General features: G+C 37.7%; 1 long non-coding RNA gene across 1 annotated transcript in view; it reads left to right on the top strand.

The window, feature by feature from the left end:
* The first annotated feature begins 5,648 nt into the window (after positions 1-5,648).
* LOC138919710 (uncharacterized) overlaps positions 5,649-22,727 on the top strand; it is a 28,822-nt gene continuing 11,743 nt past the window's right edge. The window contains exon 1 of the long non-coding RNA XR_011430128.1: positions 5,649-6,135. This is a non-coding gene — a long non-coding RNA (uncharacterized lncRNA). The remainder of the gene's footprint in view (positions 6,136-22,727) is intronic.

Consider the following 22,727-nt stretch of genomic DNA (forward strand, 5'->3'; position numbering starts at 1 on the left):
GTTTTCAGAGCAGTGAAGACACTCTGACTGTGAGTAAAACCATAAAAAGGTATTGTGAGCAACACAGAGGCAGGACTGCTTTTGTCTTTGTTTCTAGTGTGTGGCAGAGTGCCTGGTCCATAGCTTCCCAGAAAGAATTTGTTTAAAGAATATTGACTTTGTTTTAAAACAAAAATTTCTAATAGCACGAGGTCTAAAATATTCCTGTTACTAAAGTACTACTCTAACCTTAAGAAAAACACATAGCCATTGAGAGAGTTGTGTGTGTGCATGCATCTGTTTTTTAATGTACAGTATCCAATATAAAGTGAATTATATTTCTTAACCAGGTCATCTAAAATCTCTCTTTTCTGAATTTAGTTGTTGAACTATGTAGCCATGTTTTGAGTAAATATTCTGACTTCCCTTTTTTTAAACATTCTTTCTGTCTCAGTCCCTACTGTATATTTATCTTTTATAATGTGAAGTATTAATGTATTTCTCAAACCTTTGATTTCATGTTAGACTAATGAAAACTGTGACCAGAAGACCCACCACATTTAAAAATAATGCCTTAAGATTCTAATCTTTAATAAAGCACAGACCAAATCAACCAAATAAAGAATAAAAAGTGAATAATCAATGTCAGTCCTTAGCAAAGTGTGTTGATTCTCTCATTCTGTGCCAACTATCATTAGGATGGAAATGAGAGGAAGAGCCTGACAGAAAGTGGGGAAATATCTTTGGCTAATGAGATGGTAGGCTTTTGGAGCACTGTTGGGTGATTAACTTATCTGGCCAGTTCTTGTTTTTGGCTCATCACTTCATCCCAGAGTCTTTCTCTGCCTCTCCAGATAGGTTAGCTCTCCTTGTCATGTCTTCCCATTTGCAGCCCGTCCTTCACATTTTGTTATATGCGTCACAAATATTTTACTTGTTTAATGTCTACCTTGCCAGATTATAAATTCCACAAAGGCAAAGACCTTGCCTATCTTGTTCATTGCTATTTGCTCAACACGTAGGACAGTGCCTGGGCCTTAGTCAGTGTTCAGTAAATATTTGTTGAAGGAATGAATGAATTAAAATGCAAACCACCTGGGAGATTCATATTATTGGAATTGATCAACTTGCTATGGTAGTTGCCTACATAATTTAAGTAGAGGAATCAGGAAAGCCCGCATTTTAAAATCATCTCTCTGAGCCAGCCCTGATGGCCTAGTGGTTAAAGTTTGGTGTGCTCCATTTTGGGGGCCAGGGTTCACTTCCTGGGCATGGAACCACACCACTTGTCTGTCAGTAGCCATGTTGTGACAGTGGCTCACACAGAAGAACTGGAAGGACTTATAACTAGAATATACAACTATGTACTGGGGCTTTGGGGAGGAAAGAAAAAAGAGATGAAGATTTCAACAAATGTTAGCTCAGAGCAAGTCTTCCCCAGCAAAGAAAAATAAATAAATAAACTAGCAATTCTTTGAAAAAATAAATAAATAAAATCATTACTCTTACTTCTTCCCCAAGGAGCTTAAAACTCCACCATTGAAGGCATCGCCTTTACAAGGCATCATCTGATCAAATGAAATTTGAAAACAAAGGACCCTGTTTTCAGTCTCACTTGGTTTCTTATGGAAAAGTCCATCCAGTGCAATCTGTTCTGGAAATTAGCAAAGAGAAAGGCCATAAAGAGGACCACTGTAGGGGTGCATGGAGGAGAACAGAGGGAGAGGGTGAATGGCAGTCTCACTTGGAGCAGGTGGCATTGCCTATGGCTGACTGTGCTTGTCAGGGTGCTCCAAGCAGTCCTGTTACCCAGGGAAGGCCTGTTATGGCTGGCGCTTCAACTGACCTAGATGAGAGGCTTAAAGAATAGTGAGCAGTGGTGCTCAGGACAAAATGTGCCCTTTCGCTACTTTTCCTCTGCCTGCTCCTATTTACTTACATCACATCATGTAGGGAGCATCTTTTTTCACACACCTATCTCATTTTCCCCTGATGCTACCCAGAAAAGTTACTTTGTATAGTCAAAATTGTAAGAAAAACAGTTTAGCGGCAATTACCTCTTAAAAATTAGCATGCAGTGCATTTACCTGGAATGTACTCTAGTAGACAAAGCTCATCTCTTTTGTATGTTTTTATAAAGCATTAAAAGCCTAAAGTAAATGTAGCATTTTTTTGAGAAAAACAAACTGTTCCCTTTCAAATCATCAATTACATGATAGAATATGGAAAGGAGACATCCTTGACTCTGGAATCATTTGATTTTGATTTGGTACTGAGGACACAGTGAATGGCATTTTTAAATGGGCTCTATTACTCATATTCCATTAAAAAATACTCACACTTCTTAGTCAGAAAGTTATTATTTCCTAGTGAGTATGACATCAAATAGAGAAGTGTACCTTAGTGAATTTGTTTTATATTCTATTATTTATCCCACAATGTCTTTCTAGTTCCGAGAGTCTCAAGCCCAAAATGCGTTATATAGATTTTTCAAGGTGAAATGGCATGAGTCTCATAATTAACTATGAAATTATCGTCGAAGTCAAACATTGTTAAAATTTAAAGTCTAAATACCTAACGAGATGAACATGTGTAAACAAGGAGAAATCCATCCAAACAGAGTGGAGTGGTATTTGGGGCCACCGAAAAAGTTTATTTTTCTTTTCCCAAAACTTGTTATTGCATAATAGCAAATATATATTTCTAGCTTTCTTGTAGCTTTCAAGTAAGAGATCTCTTACTTTAAGGGAATTTAGTCATCATAGGTAGAAACAAGCAGTAGAGCTATGCAACTCTTCCATATCTGTGCAACTCTCCAACATACTCATTACAAATATCGTCTTGGTTGTGTAGAAAGCAGGCAACCAGTGACTTAAGGCATCAAATAAACCATTGGCCTCATGTATTTTAAAGGTGCTAAAGAGAGGTAGGGGAGAGTAGAAGAGAGAACAAGGAACTGGGAAGCAGAAGACCGCCTCGTTGGATTCTGAGCCTGTTTTTCTCATCTGTTAAATGAAAGGGTTCTGTAAAAGGATCTGCAGCTTCTCATCCAAGTCCATTGATCTGGTCTTCCAAGTCAATATCAAAACATTACCAACCACGTTGCGGGTAACAGAGACTATAGAGAAGGGACAAGTGTAAGGAAACAGCTGTTTTCGTTAGATTAAGGCCACAGTTTTAGGTCATCTCAGCAATTTCTCTTTGTGACTAGTAGAGATTCCTTAAGAAGATCCATTAGCACTCCTCACAGCCTTCAGTTTATGTAGGAGTTTGAATAGAATTCATATTATAGCTCTGTTTATATTCTAAAGATTCCATGAGCTTTATCTAGCTCATATACTTACAGTTGGCTTTCAAAGCACAGAATGTATGTTGGTTTTGAAAATATCCCAGCAGCACTACTTCTAGAATCAGCCATTTTGCAGTAGTCCTAGTGGCAGACTGTGTTGTGTAGATAATGTGTTTATTTTCTTGATTTACTAAGCCCTTATTTCCCAAGTAAGGACAAAGTTAAATAAGTAAAACTTGAAATAAATCTTAAAGATTAGATCATGTAAGGACACTTGGAAGGCTAAATGTAAATCCCATTTGATTCTTATGTATACATCCTTCAACAATTTATAGCAGTAATTAAAGTAATCTACATTTTCCTGGCACTATCATGTGCCATTAATTTTACATTAGAATTGTGGCCCAATGAACTGGTACAGATATATTTAAGCACTGATGATGTATGCCTAAATTTATCCCTTGAGAAATTAGAGTTCAAAATGAGGAAAGAATACAAATTAGAAAAGAAAGTTAAAAATGATTAATAACTGGTGATGAGGGCCAAAATCAAATTAAAGTGGCTATCTTGGAGCTGTATTTAGATCTTAAAAAAAAAAAGCTCCTGTGGCATTTTTTTTTAAGCCATTAATTTGATTCTTTACTGCTTGAAATAAGGAAGACATATGTAGTCTTATTCATGAGTAAATTGTCACTAAAGGTCAAAAGTAGGAAGAGGTCAAGTCAAAGTTGAATTTAATTCTCTTAGCGTGCTCTCTAGCTTCAGAATTCTCATGGTAATAATGAATTCACTCCCATATTAATAAGAGCGGGATGTGAGAAGTGATTCCTCTGTATGTTCATATCATTAAATTCAATCAAATGCTTCGGGAAAAAATATCATCACCTATGTGGGAGAACCAAGCTAGGATTTTAGTCAATTAAGTGATGTAAATCATTATCTTCCTATAATTCAATGATAAAATTAAGGTTTTTTCCCCAAACTTCTCTGATATGATGATTAGGAAGATGAAGTTCCACTGAAGACAGAAGTTAGATATCTTCTCTTTCTGATCACGGATCTAACGTACAGGGGGTTTGGTAACAAAACCTTGAGGGGGTAGACCCTTCGGCGTGCCCCACTCTGCACTAAGTAGACCTGGCCGTAACCCTAGTTCGGCCTCTCAGCAATGGTATAACCATAAGCAACTTATTTAACTCATTAAGCCTTGGTTTTTCCTGTGTAAAATAAAGATCATAATAATCTATCCTGCAGAGTTATTATGAAAACAGGAAGTAAGAATGTTAAACACTGATCTTAATTTATCTTGCTTATTTTGAGTTTCATAGACACGTATTTCCTCTTGATGTATGACCACCAAAAGCCAAACCAACTGTAAAATCTAAAAGAAAAATACTTCTTTTGTTTAAATGGAAGTATTCCACACCCTCACCCCTACTTTCACCCTCCCCACCGCCCAACTAGGGCAAAAGAATCACACGGAATGAGAATAAAGAGTGAAACAAACCGACTGTAATTTATGTTCCACCATCTTCCTTTCAGCAAGTTGACTAAACAAGGACTCACATTTGCAATAGTCTAAGAAGGGACACAGAGGAGTTAAAGAGGAGTCAAGAGAAGAAAGCAAAACAAACAGAAAGGAAGGGGGTGGCAGATCAGAGTAAGGAACCCAGTTTGAAAAAAGCAATTTGTAAATGTGCATTTAATTCATGTATGTAGCAAGCTACTTAGACAGGACTGTTGCAGTACAAACTTTCAAGCAGAAACGTTGTCTTCTTATGACATGCAGTCTTACTTAAGAGTATTCAGTATTCAACAAATATTTTGCAAAGTAAGAATAGTTCTATACAAACTTGGCTCATAATTCAGTATGCCAAAGTGCTTCAAATCTTACTCTCTCTCTCTTCTTCTGAAAGAAGACGTTTAAGTGTCATCTGCTCAACCCTCTTAATTTTAAAGAAAAAACAAATCTAATCCCAGTTTGTTTAACTATCATTTCCTAGCTCACAGAGCTAGGTAGAAACCAGGAGGAAACAAGTACTCAGGGGTTCTTATTCTCCGGTAGAAAAGACCACACACCAGCAACCAGGCCCTGATGGTCAGTCATACTAGGAGCTTTGGTCCTCTCTCCAAAATCCTGGTCCACAGCCATAAGGCCATCAGGCAGGTCTCCTTTTTACCTAGTTCCTTCCCTATTTTTAAAACCTGATCATTCAAAATTTCCGCACATGTCCAGTTTCCTAAATTCTCTTCAACATTCTTTAGCAAAATAATTTGCTTAAAGTTTTCTATTTAATGAGAAAAGTCCACTCCAAATTCTAACTAGACTGCAGCCAAGATGACTCATCAGAAGAGCCTGAGAAGCGAGACAGGAACATTTAAGTCCCGAGTCGATCATTTCCTGAGAAGGGCAGTGGATGGGACGGCTTAGCTGGAAGAAGAGTGCCACACGCTGGAAAAGGAGAATATTGTCTTCTGAAATGCTTCTGCAAGGGTCTTTAAAGGAAAGTTCTCAAACTGAGAACACACAAATTTAATTCTCTCTCTTTTCTGTATTTTCATTTATTTTACTGACATCAAGTACAGAGAATTGGATTTGGGGTTAGTCATAATTCTGGTTCCTGCCATAGTCATCACTGTTGCATTTAACATGAGGTCTGCTTTTAGTGAGTTAGTTCTTGAATTAATAAGTTTTTAATAATGTAATAAGCCTGATGGACCTACCACCTCAAACAAAAAAGCAAAGCCCTTGACAATAACCTCCATGCAGCCCTGCGGCCCATCCCACCCTGTCTCCTTGCCTCCCCACACCCAGAATAACCAGGCTCCTGCAGTTCTGGACCAGATTGGAGGCACTGCTGTCACAGGTAAGAACGTTTCTGGATTTTTTGTGATATTGAACTAACAATTATTTTTCTAACTGTCACTGCTGACTGATCTCATGATTTTCATACAATTAGTTTAAACAAATTTCAGATTTAAAACTGGAGAGGAAGTAGAGCAGTTTGGTTAACAGCTCGGACTCTGGAGTCAGACTGACCTTGGCCTAAATTCAAGAGCCACCACTTATTACCAACACTTAATCTTGCCCTGGGCAAGTTGCATAACTTCTCGAAGCTTCCATTTCCTCATAGCAAAGGACAACAATAGCTAGTCTTGTGAGAATATGATGATATAATCAAGAAAACTATTTAGCAAAGTGCCTGGCAGTGAGAAAATGCTCGATCTATGTAATCTATTATCATTTCTATCTAGTATTCTCTGGGCAGTATTTTTTTAAGTATTATGTTTAAAAATGTACAGTTATAACATGTCATAAAACAAATTTCACATCGTTGTGGATCTTTAATTCCAAGGAGATGGTTACTATTACTACATTTTGTAAAATTACATGATTTTTTAGAACACCTTTACCTCATCTGATTCATAAAAGAGTCCTGTGAGGTATGTTTGAGAGGGTAATATTATTTCAAATTTATACAATTGAGATTCAGTGCAACTAAGCAACTGGTAAAAATGTATGACACTCATATGCCTGAAATAATCTGACATTTGATAAATTGTGTCCGTCTTCGATCTCTCCATTCTGCTCTGAGAATGCGGGCAGTGTTTAGGGAGTCTGTCCTTTATGCTACCTGGTCATATTTATTAACTGGGGCAAGGTAGACACCTCTTTCTCAGCCAGGGAAATTTATCAGTTAACCACGAATTTATCATGAACTGCTTCTTTTGAAAATCAAACACACACCAAAACCTTTTTCTTAATATCTTTTCATTACTTTTACCATTTATTGCATCCTATTTATTAGAGGAAAATATTTTCATTTCCTTGGAAACTGACACACGTCCTTTGTCATTCCTCTTGCATTAATCAACAAGTCTTCCAAAGCATTTGAACAGCATTCAAATTCAGAAATAGCCTTGTAAACCTTCCCCAGCTAGAAGTGACTGGCCTAAACTGGCCTGCACTTGCTGATACATTGTAACTTCTAGGTTGATGAAGCCCCTTGTCTACTCAGAGATATGAGTTTTATTATTTTATTTATATTATTTTATTTTTAAACTGAATCAACACAAGAAAACAGCATTTTGTGAACAAGACAACCTTCCTTTAGCATGGCTAATATGAACAGATTTATTTTATAATAGTTCTTCAAAAATGTCTAATTTTATGTTAAGCATTCAAGTCATTTATATTCCATTTTTCACATAACCATCAGAATTATCTTTTATAATGTAAAGTATTGGTCGTCTACTAAAAATGCTCTAATAGCTTTCACTGTTTTTAGAATGGAATTCAAATTCCTTTCCATGAGCTTCAAGGTTCTATATATTCTGGCTGTCCTCTAGCTTTCTAATTTCCTTCCTAACATTGTCCCCTCCCTCACTGCTCCACAGCCAGGCTGATCTCTTCTATTCCTCCAAGCCGCCAAGATCCTTCCTTCCTTAGAGCCAGTGCACTGGAAGTTCAAGATGGTGGGATACTTATTGCCATTCAATTCTCTGTTCAAATGTCACCTACTCATAAAGGCTGTCTAAGTTATCTAGAGCACCCAATCTAGATTTTCACCCTCCCAAATAACTCCCTGTTTTATTCTTTGCATACATTATCTAAAATCATCTTGTCATTGATGAGTATATGGCTTCCTTTTCTGTCTACCCCCATTAGAACATAAGCTCAGTGAGAGTAATAAATTTGCATATCTTGTCCACCATTGGTCCCCTAGCATCTCTAAGAGTTCTTGGACTATAAGAAATGCTCAAACAATACTTAGTGAAAAAGCAAATGTTGGGATGAATTGATAAAATTTATGGACAATAGACTTAAATCCAGGTCTATCTCACTCTAAAGACACTCTCTCTCCAGTTGATCTGACATTGCCTTCATGTTCTGGAAATTGCATGATAACTTGTGCTTTGTTCCAGAGTCTACATTGGGTGACCCTTCTTGCATTGAAAGCTAAATCTTCTCTGTTGCGAATTCTATGGTGACACGTCTCATGCTTAACTGGTCTATCCTATCAGGATAAATTGACAATGGAATCATGGAGGAAAATAAATTGAAGGGATGGTGGAAGAAACATCTATGAAAGAGTCTAAGAAATCATCGATGATGATTAAGGAGAGATGTTTCAGGGGATTTATATTTATATAAATTTATTATTTATATTTATATGGTTGAAGGAAAACTACAGTGGGTTAGACAGCAAAATGAAGCAAGTAAAACAAACCCTACCATATGGAAACTAAAATAAAGAAAAAGTATATGAGTAAATAAGTAGATAAACACAGTTAGTAATCCTTGTGTAAAGGAGAAAGAAATAAAGCAAATCAGAAAATACGTACAGATGAATGACAATGAAAAGATAATTTCAAAGTTTCTAAATTGCAGCTAAGCAGTATTTTTACATGACAAATAGCTGTAGTTCTATTAGAAAACAAGAAGGACTGAAAACATGAGTCAAGAATTCAAATCAAGAAATCAGAAAAAAGAGCATCTTCATCACAATAAGAAGAAAATTTTAAGGGAAAGTAATCAAGGACATTTATTTTGTATTGTTTACCATTTTATTGCTGCGTCCCAGGCACTGACACATGGTGAATGCTCGATAAATATTTATTGAATAAATGAATGAAGAGCAGTCAGTTTGTGATATCAGTAGGAATAGAAAGCAGGATCCTGATCCCCATGATGCTAATGGTCTCCCACTACATGTTCCTATTGGACTGATAAAGCAGCAAGGAACTGAGAGCTTCCTCAGGAAAACAATGCCAACATTTGCATATCAAAAGTGAGGCTTATTAGAGCCAGGAAAAATTAGTGGGCAGGAAATCTCACAGAACCAATGGAAGAAATGATCATGACCTTTTCCCTTGAAACTCTACAGCTGAGTGAATGCCAGCATAAGGAGGATGCAAAGGCCTTCCCGTACATTTTAATCCAGATCCAATCAAACTCTGTGGCTATCAGGAAATAAGTTAATGCAGCTGAGATGCATGCTGGCGTGGACCACAATCTCCTCTCCCTCGCCTCTACCCCCAGTCAAAGGGCTGACTTCTGAAAAGCCCCCTGATCTATGAGTAGCTTAAAAATGCACCAGAAATCCCAGAGCTGTCCAAATCAGAACAGACATAGGGACTTTCCCAAGTCTAGATGAGTGTAGATTTCTAAAGTGAAGCCAAAACTGACTCTTTTCAGAAAGAAAGTGGATATTTCAGTTAGAATTCAATTGTAAAACCAGAAGAACTAAAATAATGACATTCTTTAAAAGCTAAGCGTTGATTTCTCTCTCACTTAAAAGGAGTCTTGAACTTCACAAAATCATCGGGGACCCAGGTTCCTTCCATCTTGCAACTCTGTCATCCTCAGCGTGTGATTTTCTACTCGCAGACCAATATAGCTTCTGAAACTCCAGCCATCATGTCTGCATTTTAGCTGATAGGAAGAAGGGCCTAAGAAGAGCACATCACCCCTCTTCCAGAACATTTCCCTAAAATCATATACAACACTTCTGTTTACATTCCGTTAGACAAATCTTAGTCACAAAGCCAAAACCAGATGCAAAAGGCCAGAAAGTAACTATTTCATCCAGGCAGCCATGATTGCAGCTACAAATGAGAAGTTCCAGTGAAAGGGAAGGAAGAGAACATAAATATTTGGTCTGAACTAGGAGCTTCTGCCATAGAGAGCAAAAACCATCTTCTGGGACTTTCTGTCCTCAGTACTGAGTCTTCTATTTGCCCCATTTAGGAATTTCAAAAGGAGAGCTGAGCTGGGAGCCCTGCAGCATACTCTTTGGGACAAAGCTGCTCCAGCTCCTTCTGCAGCCAGCTATTGTCCTCAACACTGACTATTATGAATTTAGGCTTTACTTTATGAGAGCAACTAGGGCAACATCAATTATTTAAAAACTCAATTTATCTGATGTCATTTTATCATCACTGCACCTGAAAGAGGAAACTGAGGCACAAGCCTTTAATAGACATAAAACAGATTCCCTCCTTTTTGTCTTTCCTCCCATCGTATTCCTTTCCTTGATGAGTAAGCAGTCTCAGGGTTTCAGGGATCACTAAATATAGGGGTCCACAGACTACGGTCTGCTGGCCAAATTTGGCCTACTGTTTGTTTTTATAAATAAAGTTTTATTAGGACACAGACACATCCATTCATTTGCTTATTGGCTATGGCTGCTTTCATGCTATAATGGCAAAACTGAGTAGCTGTGATCCAGATTAACTGGCCCACAAAGCGTAAAATACTTTTTTACGTGACCCTTTACAGAAAAAGTTCACTGACCTAGAATTCTGCAACTGGAAACACTTTAGAGATGACCCAATGTGTGAGCTCCCAACTGTGACCCTTCAAAAAATACAGTACTTCCTTTTATCCCCCCAATGCCTTTTGCATTAAAAGAAGGTATCTACCAAATTATATTTATTAATTAAATAATTTACTGCACATAATGACTTTTGACCACAATAGCTGCTCAGCGTAAGACTTGTGAGGCCACATTAAGCTGCTATTAGCTCTAAAAAGTAAAGAAACAGTTTTATTCAGACCATACGCCTTAATTAGGGAGGACATAATTAGTTTCGATTAAGCTTTATTTAAAATGCAATAAAGTTTTCAGATTCCCCTGAAATCCTTAAAAGACTCAAAGAGGGTTTGGGACCCCAGGTTGAGAATCAGAATAGGTGAGAAAACCAGCCTAGAGAGGTTCTTGCTTCATGTCACCAAGTAAGATTTAACAGTGAGGTAAGTCCCAGGTATTCAGACCCGCCTTTGCATTTGTTGCCTTGCCAACTGCACAAATGAATGAGAAACCAGGAAATAACAAGTGAGCTTCCTTGATACTGCCTCACTAAGTATATGCTAGTAAGTAACATGGAGTCCTCAGTGAGATGGGGCTGTCATTGAAAGCTTAGGTTGGGTCTGAACCTTGGAAACCAATAAATCTCTTAGAAGGGAATTAAAAAAAAAAAGAAAGATAGGAACAACATAATATTTTAAAATATTAATGGATATTCAATCTGTTTCAACACGTAACTTTCTAAGGCACAGCAAATTTACAGCACTCTTAATCATTACCAGAGAGTAAAACAAGCATGGAGCCTTGGCATTCTTTGAAGGAATTCAGGCAATTTTTTGAGATTGCTTTTTCTCCTTGTCAACATCATGTTTTCTTTCTAACTTTACCCATTTGGCAAGAAGGGCATTCCTGTCACTGTGATCTCCTTTCCCCCATAGCATGAAAATCTGCAGAATAGTTTGTTCAAGTTACCAGCAGAGATTCCAAAACTGTATGCTCCACCTTCACACTCAACTTTGGAAGTGTTTTGCCTTGAAACAGGATTAAAATTTGTACAAGTTGGACTGGGAAAAGACCACACAAAATCCTTGGCAAAAAAGTCTCAGAATCAAACTGTTCTCTTTCTCATTTTAAACGTATTATAGAATTGTTGTTGTTGTTATTATTTTGTTGTTCATTTTTTTCATCCAGAAATAGTGTCCTCAAGGTGACAGCATTATTGAAGTATTTTTTATCCCTCCATATGTTGAAGTAAGCCCTGTTTTAACTTACTGGAGATAAAAATAGGAAATAAAAACCATCAAAGAAAGACATGTTTCCCCTTTAAATAATCTGAAAATCATAATACTAAGAAACTCTAGTGATCACCTAATTGGACCTCTTAGAGAAGAAGACATCCATCTAGTGCAGTCAGGGGCTTGGCCAAGCTGTGGAAGGAAGAGCTCTGCGGAGGAAGCAAGGAGACCTGGGCATTAGTAGCTCTGGGACTGTGGATAAGTGAGGGCTGCTTTTCTCATCCATAAAACGACAAAGAGACGATGGAGATGCAGAACCTCTCCATCTGTGCAACTCCATGACTCAATGACTTTGGTGGGATTCTAGGCCATTCTTGGCCCCTAAGTCTCCTGATTCTTAGTGCAGGGATAATTCCGCTACATCATGCTGTTACTCCTCAAATTGGGTCAAAGTAATCAAACCTAATTGACAACTGTCTCCATAATCCATCCACATGTCTTCTTTGATAACACCATGGTATAATTAATATTTATAATTTTTAATAATTTACACAACTAGTACCTCAATTCATTTAATTCATGTATTAAACATTAGACTTATTGTTTTCAAGTAACTACCAGTGCCTAGAACTCTAAAAGGTGCTAGGGAAAAATCTTGAAGATGATAAGGTCTCTGCCCTCAGGGAATTTATAATCTGTATATAAGTGGATAGATATTATTCTCCCCCTGATAGATGAGGTCACAGAAACACAGGGAGGTTAAATGATTTGCCACGGCCACACAAGGAGAATAAACCAAACTTCAAACTAGAACTTAGAGCTCCTGGCTGTCATTCACATGTTTTCATCACCAAAATCAACTAGGCTTGCCTGATATCTTTTTTTATAGCTTCCCTCCACCTCCTATCATATGTAATGCAAAATAAAAACAATTTTTAACTCTAAAACAAAACTTTCACAGATTCTGACATTAAAACTGCTTCAAAACAGTACAGCAATTCTGAGCTCAGGCTAGAATAGAACTGGAACAAAAAAGAGCGATGTGAAAACATCACATGATCATCACTAAGTTCTTTGACTGATGTCAGTATGTGCTCTTCAGATTAAAAGAGAAGAATATTTTTTAGTTCAATACCACCACCTCATACCTCTTCATCCTAAACCAGTCCCAGGAAAAAGGACTTAAACTCTAATTGATTCTAGTGATGAATTTGGAAATTCTGCTCATTTGAAATTTTTCGTTTCTCTCTTCTATTTTTGATAGTCTTCTAAACCATTTTGTGAGCCCAGCGCTTGAGGAGAACTTAATTGTCTGAATCTCAAGAGCTTCTGCAAACCCCTGATGCCTGTGAAGTGCTGTTATCTAAAAGAAACCCTTTAACTCATGCAGTTTGTGGGGAAGAGGAAATATAACTTTATACCTGAAGATTATCTCAATATTTCAAAATATTGAAATAATTGTCTGAACATTTTATCTATATATTGTGAAATATCTAGATGTTGAAAACCTCCACAGTTTGTGAGTTATTGCGTTTATTTTTTTATATAACTTTTGTATGAAGTTATAGGTCTGCCTGATGTTAAATAGCCAAAGTCTTAATAAGGGAACATTTGCCGCAACGATCAATTATGCTATAGCAGCAATGTGGGTTTATGGACTTAAACCCAGGGAAGTTAAAGAGAAACGTACAAAGTACACTTATCATCACCATTCAATGACATCAAACAATGTTTTTTCCAATTTGTTATAGCTGCTTATGAAATTTAAAAAGAACAAAACCAAAAACATTGAACTATTTTGTATGAGATGCAGTTTCTAATACTTCTAAACCAGATTCAAAAAACCCCACCCACACAGTAATAATCAGCTGAAAAATCCAATTATACTGATTTATTTCCTGCCTCTTAGCCTGTTCCACATACTCATAACAAGAGTAAACATGTTTTTATTACTTTATTTTCATTACAGCATGTTTTAAAATGCAAATGCTTCTGGTATTAGAGAATTGAGGAAATATTAATCCAAACACACAAGTTTTCCATTTACTTCAAAGTTGTCCTTTAGCCATTAATCTATAATCATTTTATGTATGATAAAAAAACAGTACAAGAAAAGAATGATCATAGTGTTCCTGTGAGACATTTTTGCCTATAATTCATTGAGGTCCTGTGGAAACATTGCTTTCTATAGATGTTACTTCAATGAAAGCTACATTTTTGGATGCTTTTAGATTTTTGTGCTTTGAAGTTTGTGTAAGCAGACATATTCCTATATTCCCATATTTCTTTCTAAGCCCTTCATGAAAAGAAAAATAAGATATTGTCCCTACCTATCCCCACAGCTTTGAGGCATCATTCATATCAAACTCCATTTCAGTCACTCAAAGTGGCAGCAAAGTCCCCCTCGTCTTTCCTGTGTTCCTCCTCTTCCTACATTTTGGCATCTCTCAAAGGAAGCCCATTTTACAACGTTAATTCAGCTAATCCAAAATGCTGCATTATCCAAATGTTCTACTTAGAATAAATATTCCACAAACCTATGTTTACCAGGAGATCTGAGCCTTCGAGGTAACCCCTGGGGCATGTATTCAGGTAAAAGGAGAAGTAGCCACAGATTTTCTTTTCAAACCATCCAATAGCATTAAACTTGATTCTCAGAGAATGCCTAGGGGTAAGTGGCATACACAAAATGAGATTTTACAAACTAGAATGAACAAACTCTTTGTATGCACTATATGTATACATATTTCCCCGATTTTAAGATGAACTTCCATTCTCAAAATAAAACAGACGTGATTATTTATCAAACTTTGTGGTAAGAATTCTGCACAAATTACTTTGGAGTTAGGCTCAATGGTTCTCCACTCCCACGCTTCAGATTCTTCTGGAGCTTCTAAAACCAGCGGAAGCCCTGGTTTCATCCAAAGATTGATTCTACTGGGTTTGGGGTGCGGTCTTATTATCATTATTTTTTAAAAGTTCAGAGAATGAGTGTAATATGCAGCCAGGATTATGAACAATGAGTTAGGGTAAAAATAATTTTATTACATAGCATTTAATTCATCTCTTGAAACTCCCCTGACCTCTATGTATGTTGTCTATGCCACACTTGGCCAAATAATTTCTATTGGAAAATTGATATCTCTACAAAGTATTAAAGCATCCTTAAATGCTCTGCAGTGCTTGTAAAATTACTTCATGGAAGCATTGTTTCATAATAATAATTCTTCCATTAGTTCAGTGGAAGATCATGAGTTCCTTCTGAAACCAGAAATAGGATCCTTAGAGATAAGTGAGAACTGCTTAAGTATGCACAAACATGCAAAGAAATAGTATGTGGTAGTTAAAAGTATCATATAGATCTATGTTCATTTATATCCATGAGATAAGATTAACTGAAATACAGAGATGCAGATTGAAGAGTATTATACCGCAATGCTAATAATGTTTTTAATAATGAATGAGATTTTTGGTTATATATCTATATTCCATAGTGTTTGCTCTTTAAAATTAGTATGCATACTTTTAAGGAGACAACAAACAAGAAAATTCATAATTTGGAAGGAAGAAGAAAGAAATAAGAAAAAGAAAAAAGAAAAAGAGATAAAGTCGGCAAAAAGTTGCTTGAATTACTTTGGAGCATCGAAATTCAAGCAGGTCTTGAAAGGGGAGTGTGTAAAAGCCTGGAGGTAAAATCAGTTTCAATTTATTAAGCGTGTTTGTACCAAGCTGTACAATTTCCTTGTCATCAATAATACCGATAAAACCTTTTGGGAGTATTGGAACTCTTAAAAGAAATGTGTATTAAGACATCTGCAGTTTTATAGTTTCATTATTTACAATGGGAGTTTCCTGAGTGATGGGTTAGCTTACACAGTCTAGTCTTCCAAAGAAAAGTGATGCAAAAAAACCTTTCTTGTTTAAGAATGTGAGAATTTACCACTTGCAAAAAACCTAGACCATCCTTCCTAATAGTTCTACGACACTCTTTCATTCATAGAACAAATATTTATTATCAGCTAACAATCTAGAAGTAAATTAAAATGTATGTTTTTATCATTCTCCCACTTTATCCTGCAGAAATGAAAGGATGCAACTTTGCAATTATTTTTCTTCCAAAGCTATAACATGTGACTCTTTAACCAAATCACCTTTAAACTATATTTCAGTTTGTATAAGGCTCTATGCCATATACAAAAGGGATACAGAGATGAGTTGAGCAAGTCTCTAGGAGGTTAGAATGCCCTATAGAAAAGACAACACACATGCACACGCTCACACACACACAATCTAAGGTGAAGAAGATATCACTTATACATGGCACTGACAGGCATGACTTTCTGGCTCAGGCGATCAGGATTCTTGGACAAGATTTGAATGAGACCCTGAAGATTCTGCCAACATTAATAGTCAGAGATTGCCAAGAAGAGGGAAAACATTCTAATATCAGGGCCATGGAAAGTAACTTGGAGTCTGAGGAACAGATAGTTGGGCTGATGTGAAGAATTCATGGAAGGGGGCTCTGAGAGAGAAAGTTCAAAAAGGTCAAAGAAAATAGCCAGTGGGGAGTCTTGGTTGCCTAATCAAGCAGTTTGAATTTTATTCACTGAAATATGAAGAAACAAGTTTGAACAGGTTTGGGTACTCTAATGACCTAGCCATTTTGTATCCTCTCTGACCTTATCTCCTGCCAGTCATCACCAGGCTTGCTCTGCTCCAGCCATGCTGACTTTCTTGCTGTTTGTCAAATACATCAAGATTATTCCTGCCTCAAGGCCTTTACACTTGCTGCTTAGTACATTATTACTGACATGCTTTTCCCCCAGACCTTTGCTTAGTTGAGTCCCTCACTTCATTGCTGTGACTGCTCAGCCTTTTCCTCAAATAGAGATAGATCGAAAATAGCACTTCCCACACCATCATTTTATACTTGGCTTTGGTTTTCTTCATAGCTTTACTTAACATATATCTTTCTCACACAGGGGCACATACATTTTTTTGTCATTTATTTATCACCTGTTTCCACTACAAGAAGGTGAAAAATAAACTTCATGCAGCATGGGCAGCACAACTCTATCATGTCTACTCCAGAGTCTAGGACATGAGTAGAACAAAAGAAATACTCAATAAGTATTTATCAAATAAATTAATAACATCTTTAATTAAAAAATAATCAAAGAAGAATTCTAGGGAGATTGGCATACAATATTGGAATCTATGACAATAATCTAGACAAGAGGTAATAGATTGACCTAGAATGATCACCATGGAGATAAAGAGAAAAAAAGAAATGGATTAAATGCTTGAGTTGCCTCCGTGGGCTCATAATCCTTATCTGTAAAACAAGGATTGTTGGACAAGAATTATGATCTCTCATACCTTTCCAAAGTGTGACTACAAAATACAAGAGTCTAAGCATCATCAGGAAATATTGATGTCAGAACTGAGGGAGAAGAAAAAGTTAAAGATGCCTCAGAATTCCACCAGAGTGGTTTGGAAAATGTTGATGTTGTCCACAGCTAGGGGGCAGAAAGAGGAAGAGGAGCCGGAAAAAAAGCCAGGGAAATAATGGAGAAGGTTCATAGAGGGGGAGGTAGAGAAACCATAGTGTGGACCATTTATAAGAAAAAGGAGCCATTTCAAGAAGAGAGAAAGATGGTGAATAGAGCCACATTAGGGAGGATGAAGCCTGAGAAGGTGCCAGAGAAGATTCCCTTTAAGATCCTGGATGCCTTTGGAAAGAGAGATTTCATTAGGGTCAGTGGAAAAGCAAATGCCAGATCATGGAAGAAGTGAAGGCAGTGCCACCCAGGCTTACTCTGGAAAGTGAACGAACCCAACAAGCAAGGAGGGAAAGCCAGTAAAGAGAATTCCCAGCTGCTGTGTGTTGTGCTTTGGCTTTCCTTTTCTTATTATTTCCATTTTCTTTAAGGAAGGAATTTGCATGTCTGAGGTGAGAAGGAAGAAACCATTTGAGAGATATAGACCCCAAATTCTTGATATTAGAAAACATAGTTGTCTTCTAAGAAGTTGCTTCAATCAGAGAAATGAATCCCAAATTTTCCCAGCTTTGAAAATCCACCTCATCCTGCACTCCTTCTGTTTCCTCAAAGCTTGCCTCCTTTTGGCTTATTGTCCATGCCTTAGAAGCCATCTCAGAATTAAAGCCTTCACCAGAATGATTGCAGTATTTTAACTGCCCGTGACTTCTGTTCTTGCCCATCTCTAGTGCATTTTCTAGAAAACAGCCAGAGATCTTTTTAAATCTTTCATTGACTCACATCATATCAACTGCTCAGAAACCAGCTGTGGTTTCCCACTCATCAGTAAGATACAAGAGACTGCAGCCAGCTACCTGTCTGACCTCAGCTCTCTCTCTAACAGATCTTGTTCCGTTCTACCCCACTCTTGTGTCTCCTACTTGCTATCCTCCCATTCTTAAAGCTCTAGCAACACTGTTCTATTTGCTGCATAAAAAATTACCGCAAATTTAGAGGCTTCAAACCACATGCACATACATTACCTCAAACTGTCCGTGGGCCGGGACTCCAAGCATGCCTTAGCTGCACCCCCTGCTCTAAGGTCTCACCAGGCTGCAGTCAAGAGGGCAGCTGGGCTGCATTTTCATCTACAGGATCAATTGGGAAAGAATCAAGTTCCAATTTCACTCATGTTGTTGGCAGTATTTATTTCCTTGCATCAAAGCAAGGTCCCTGTTTTCTTGCTGGCTTTGCCTACAATCGCTCTCGGTTCCTAGAGGCCACCTCCACTTCCTGGCCACGTGGCCCTCTCCAGAGGCCGTCTCACAATGTGCCAGTTGCTTCTTCAAGAACAGCAATGGAGAGAGAAACTCTCTCCTCAGAGAGGGCCCAGTCCCTCTGTTATGAGGTTTCATCTAATCACGTCAGGCCCACTCAGAATAATCTCACTTTGCTTAACTCAGATTAACTGCCTTGGTACTTTCATCACATCTGGAAAAGTCTCTTCACCTCTGCCACTTCTCTTGACTGGAAGTAAGCCATTGGTCTCCACTCAATGGGAGGAGATGATACAGGGCACAAACATCAGCGAGGGGGCTGTGGGGCCATCATCGCCTGCTGCCTACCACAGCCTTTAATACAAAAATATCTTTCCTACATCAGGCTTTGCCTACATTGTTGCCTCAATCTCTTAGCCTTTTCCTTTCCCACTTCACCTGGGTAATTCCTAAACACCTTTCAGAACTCAGATTACATATTACTTCTTCCCATTCTCCTTTCCTGACTATCCCAAAAGGAGGACATGCTATTATTTTTTCTCATAGCATATTTTAAAAGCTTTATTGAGATATAATTCACACATTGCACAATTCACCTATTTAAAGCATACAATTACACAGATTTTAGCATATTCACAGAGTTGTGCAAACTTTACCATAATCTACTTGTAGAACGTTTCATCAGCCCCAAAAGAAATCCTGTACCCATCAGCAGTCATCCCCCATCCCTCAGCCCTAGTCAAATACTAATCGACTTTCTGTCTCTATATATTTGCCTATTCTAGAGACTTCATACAAGTAGAATCACACAATATGTGGTCTATTGTGACTCGCTTCTTTTATTTACCATATTGTTTTAAAGGTTCGTCCATGTTGTAGCATGTGTCAATGCTTTGTTTCTATTTACTGCTAAATAACATTCAATTGCATAGCTAGACCACCTTTTGTTTATCCATTCATCAGTTGTAGACTTTTGGGTTGTTTCCAGGTTGAGGTTATTAGGAATAATGCTGCTGTGAACATTCATTCGCAAGTTTATACGTGGACATACTTTCAGTTCTCTTGGGAATATCCCCAGGAGGGGAATTACTGAGTCACTCAGTCATTCTATGTTTAACATTTTGAGAAACTGCCAAACTACTTCCAAAGTGTCTGCAACATGTCACACTGCCACCAGCCATGGATGAGGTTTCAATTTCTCCACTTCCTTGTCAGCACTTGTTACCGTCCATCTTTTCTTTTTTATGCTTTACAGCAGAATTTTACCAAAAGCTTAAATTTAGAAAAAAATCAATTTGACACAAACTTTCAGAAAATTGAGGAACACTTCCCAAAACATTTATGAAGCCAGTATTACGCTGAAACCAAACCCAACAATGGTTTACAAAAAAAGAAAACTGGGGCCAGCCTGGTGTTGCAGCGGTTAAGTTCGCATGTTCTGCTGCGGTGGCCCGGGGTTCACCGGTTTGGATCCCGGGTACGAACATGGCACGCTTGGCAAGCTGTACCATATATATGTGGTAGGCGTCCCACATATAAAGTAGAGGAAGATGGGCATGGATGTTAGCTCAGGGTCAGGCTTCCTCAGCACAAAGAGGAGGATTGGCAGCAGTTAGCTCAGGGCTAATCTTCTTCAAAAAAATAAAATAAAATAAATAATTAATTTAAAAAAGAGAAAATTATAGAGCAATATCTCTCATGAAAATAGATGGAAAATTCTTAATAAAATATCATATCAAATCTAGCAATATATGAAAAGATGATGCATCATGAATAAATGGGGTTTATTGCAGGAATATGACATTGGTTTAACACTTTTATGAAAACCAATGTAATTGACCATGTTAATAATTAAAACAGAAAAATGATATCATCTCTAGAGATGCAGATAAAAACACCTGACAAAATTGAACCCCCATTCATGGTAAAACTCTCAGCAAACTAGGAATAGAAGGAAACTCTTCTATCTAGTCAAGGACAGTATGAAAAGTACTTACAATAATATTATATTAATGAGTGAGAGACTGAACTCAATCCTGCTGAGATTGAGAACAAGGCAAGAATGCCCTCTATCACCACTGTTATTCAACTTTGTACTGGAGGTTCTAGGCAGTGCAATCGGAAAAGAAAAATGAATAAGAGACATAAATATTGAAAAGGAGTAAGAAAAAGCATGTTTCTTCACAGGCAACATGATTATGTACATTGAAAATTCAAAGAAAGTCCCCCTGCCCCAAACTACTAGAGCTAATAAGTGAATTTAGCAAGGTGACAAGATACTATTAGGAGATGATTCTTCCTGGATCTCTCATGTTCTGCCTGTCTTGCAAACAGGGGCACTGACTGTCTTTTTTCTAGGCTATTATTTCAAGGAGATACATATATATATACATAGAGAGAGAGAGAGAACAGCCTTGGATGATAATGATAGTTTCTCCTGCCAGAGCATAGGGTAGGTTTGTTTACTACTCAGTAGAATAAAGAAAATGCCTCCCTCAGGTCAAAGTTCAGGCAGCTTATTGCACATTATAAAAAATTGGGTTCCTTAAATTTGAGTTTCCTCTCCTACAACACACTCCTCTGCATGTGCAGACATCACTTGGTCTTCACTTTGCCCCGTAGGAATCTGGGCTTGGGGAACCAAAGCAAAAGTGATACACTGATTACTGCTATTGCAGTGAGTAATAAGCTGTCCTTTGTCTCTGACCCAGGATTCTCATGCCTTCTGCCAGCATCCTTGAAACATGTTAGTTTGCAAGTAGGATAAAATCTAAGAGCCTTCAATGTTCTTGATTGACACAAGATACAATATGCAAGCATCAGTTGTTTCGGTATATGGCAACAGTTACAAAATAAATAATACATTTAAAATAACATGATACATAACATATATTTAACATAAAACATATGTTTAAAATAACATAATACAGTGATAAATTTAACAAAATGTGTGTAAGACCTGGGAACAGCCTGGTGGTGCAGCAGTTAAGTTCACGCGCTCTGCTTCACCAGTTTGGATCCCAGGCACCCTTATCACGCCATGCTGTGGCAGGCATCCCACATATAAAGTAGAGGAAAATGGGCACAGATATTAGCTCTGGGCCAATCTTCCTCAGCAAAAAGAGAAGGATTGGCAGCAGATGTTAGCTCAGGGCTAATCTTCCTCAAAAAAAAAAAAAAAAATGTGTAAGACCTTTACACTGAAAACTATAACAACTATGGAAACTATAAAAACTTTTTTTTTATGAAAAAGCATAAAAACTATAGAAGAGAAAATAAAGACCTAAATCAATGGAGGGAGATTCCATCCTTAAAGCTAGGAAAATATTAATTCTCTCCACTCTACCATTCGAACCTTGAGTATAACAGAAGACAGAAGCAGCCTATCACTTCCATGGAAGGCACCATCCCTTCCATCCCAGGGACGGTGCCCTGATCAGACTGTCTACTAGCTCCCATTACAGAGATGCCAAGAGCATCTCTGGTCCCAGGAGCTCCCTCATCCTTTCAGTGAATTCCCTTTCTGTTTCTATTAGCCATAGTTGACTTCTAAAAAACCTTGTCGGGTATCAAAAACCTCGAAGAATCAGAATTTGTCGGTATGCTACTTTTTTTTAATCTTTTTTAAAGGGAAAATTATCATTGAAGAACAAGAACCCCCACACCTAGACCTAAGAGAGGCAGGATGGTCACAAACTCAACTGACTGACCAAACCCACTAGCTGGTGCTGAAAGCCCGTTCATCATCTACAAAATAGTGGTAGTCTCTGCTCTGCCCATTTCACAGCATCAGCGCTCAGACTAAAGCTCAGAAATGCAAGAGCTTTCCAGAAAAACTCAGAGGTGGTGTGATTTGAACAACTAAAAACACCTGAGACGAAAATGGAAGACTTCAGGTTTGTCATTAGAGATTCATTTTAAAAGCCTTTGAAAAGGTGCGCATGGAAAGAACTCATATTTGGAAGCAGCACTATCATAAATTATACCCACCCTGCCACTCAGCCCCTGCTGGGGAAGGTGTGTGTGATCTTGTCAGGATCCTATGAGACATTGCATCCAATGCCTAGAAAGTGCCAATCAGTTAAGAATCACCTGTTTCATGCCTTTCTGGCCTGCCCCAGACAATGCTCTTCACATGCAACCTGCCCTCGAATTTT

Source organism: Equus caballus, chromosome 21, assembly GCF_041296265.1.
Source record: "Equus caballus isolate H_3958 breed thoroughbred chromosome 21, TB-T2T, whole genome shotgun sequence".
In the NCBI taxonomy this organism is placed as follows: domain Eukaryota; kingdom Metazoa; phylum Chordata; class Mammalia; order Perissodactyla; family Equidae; genus Equus; species Equus caballus.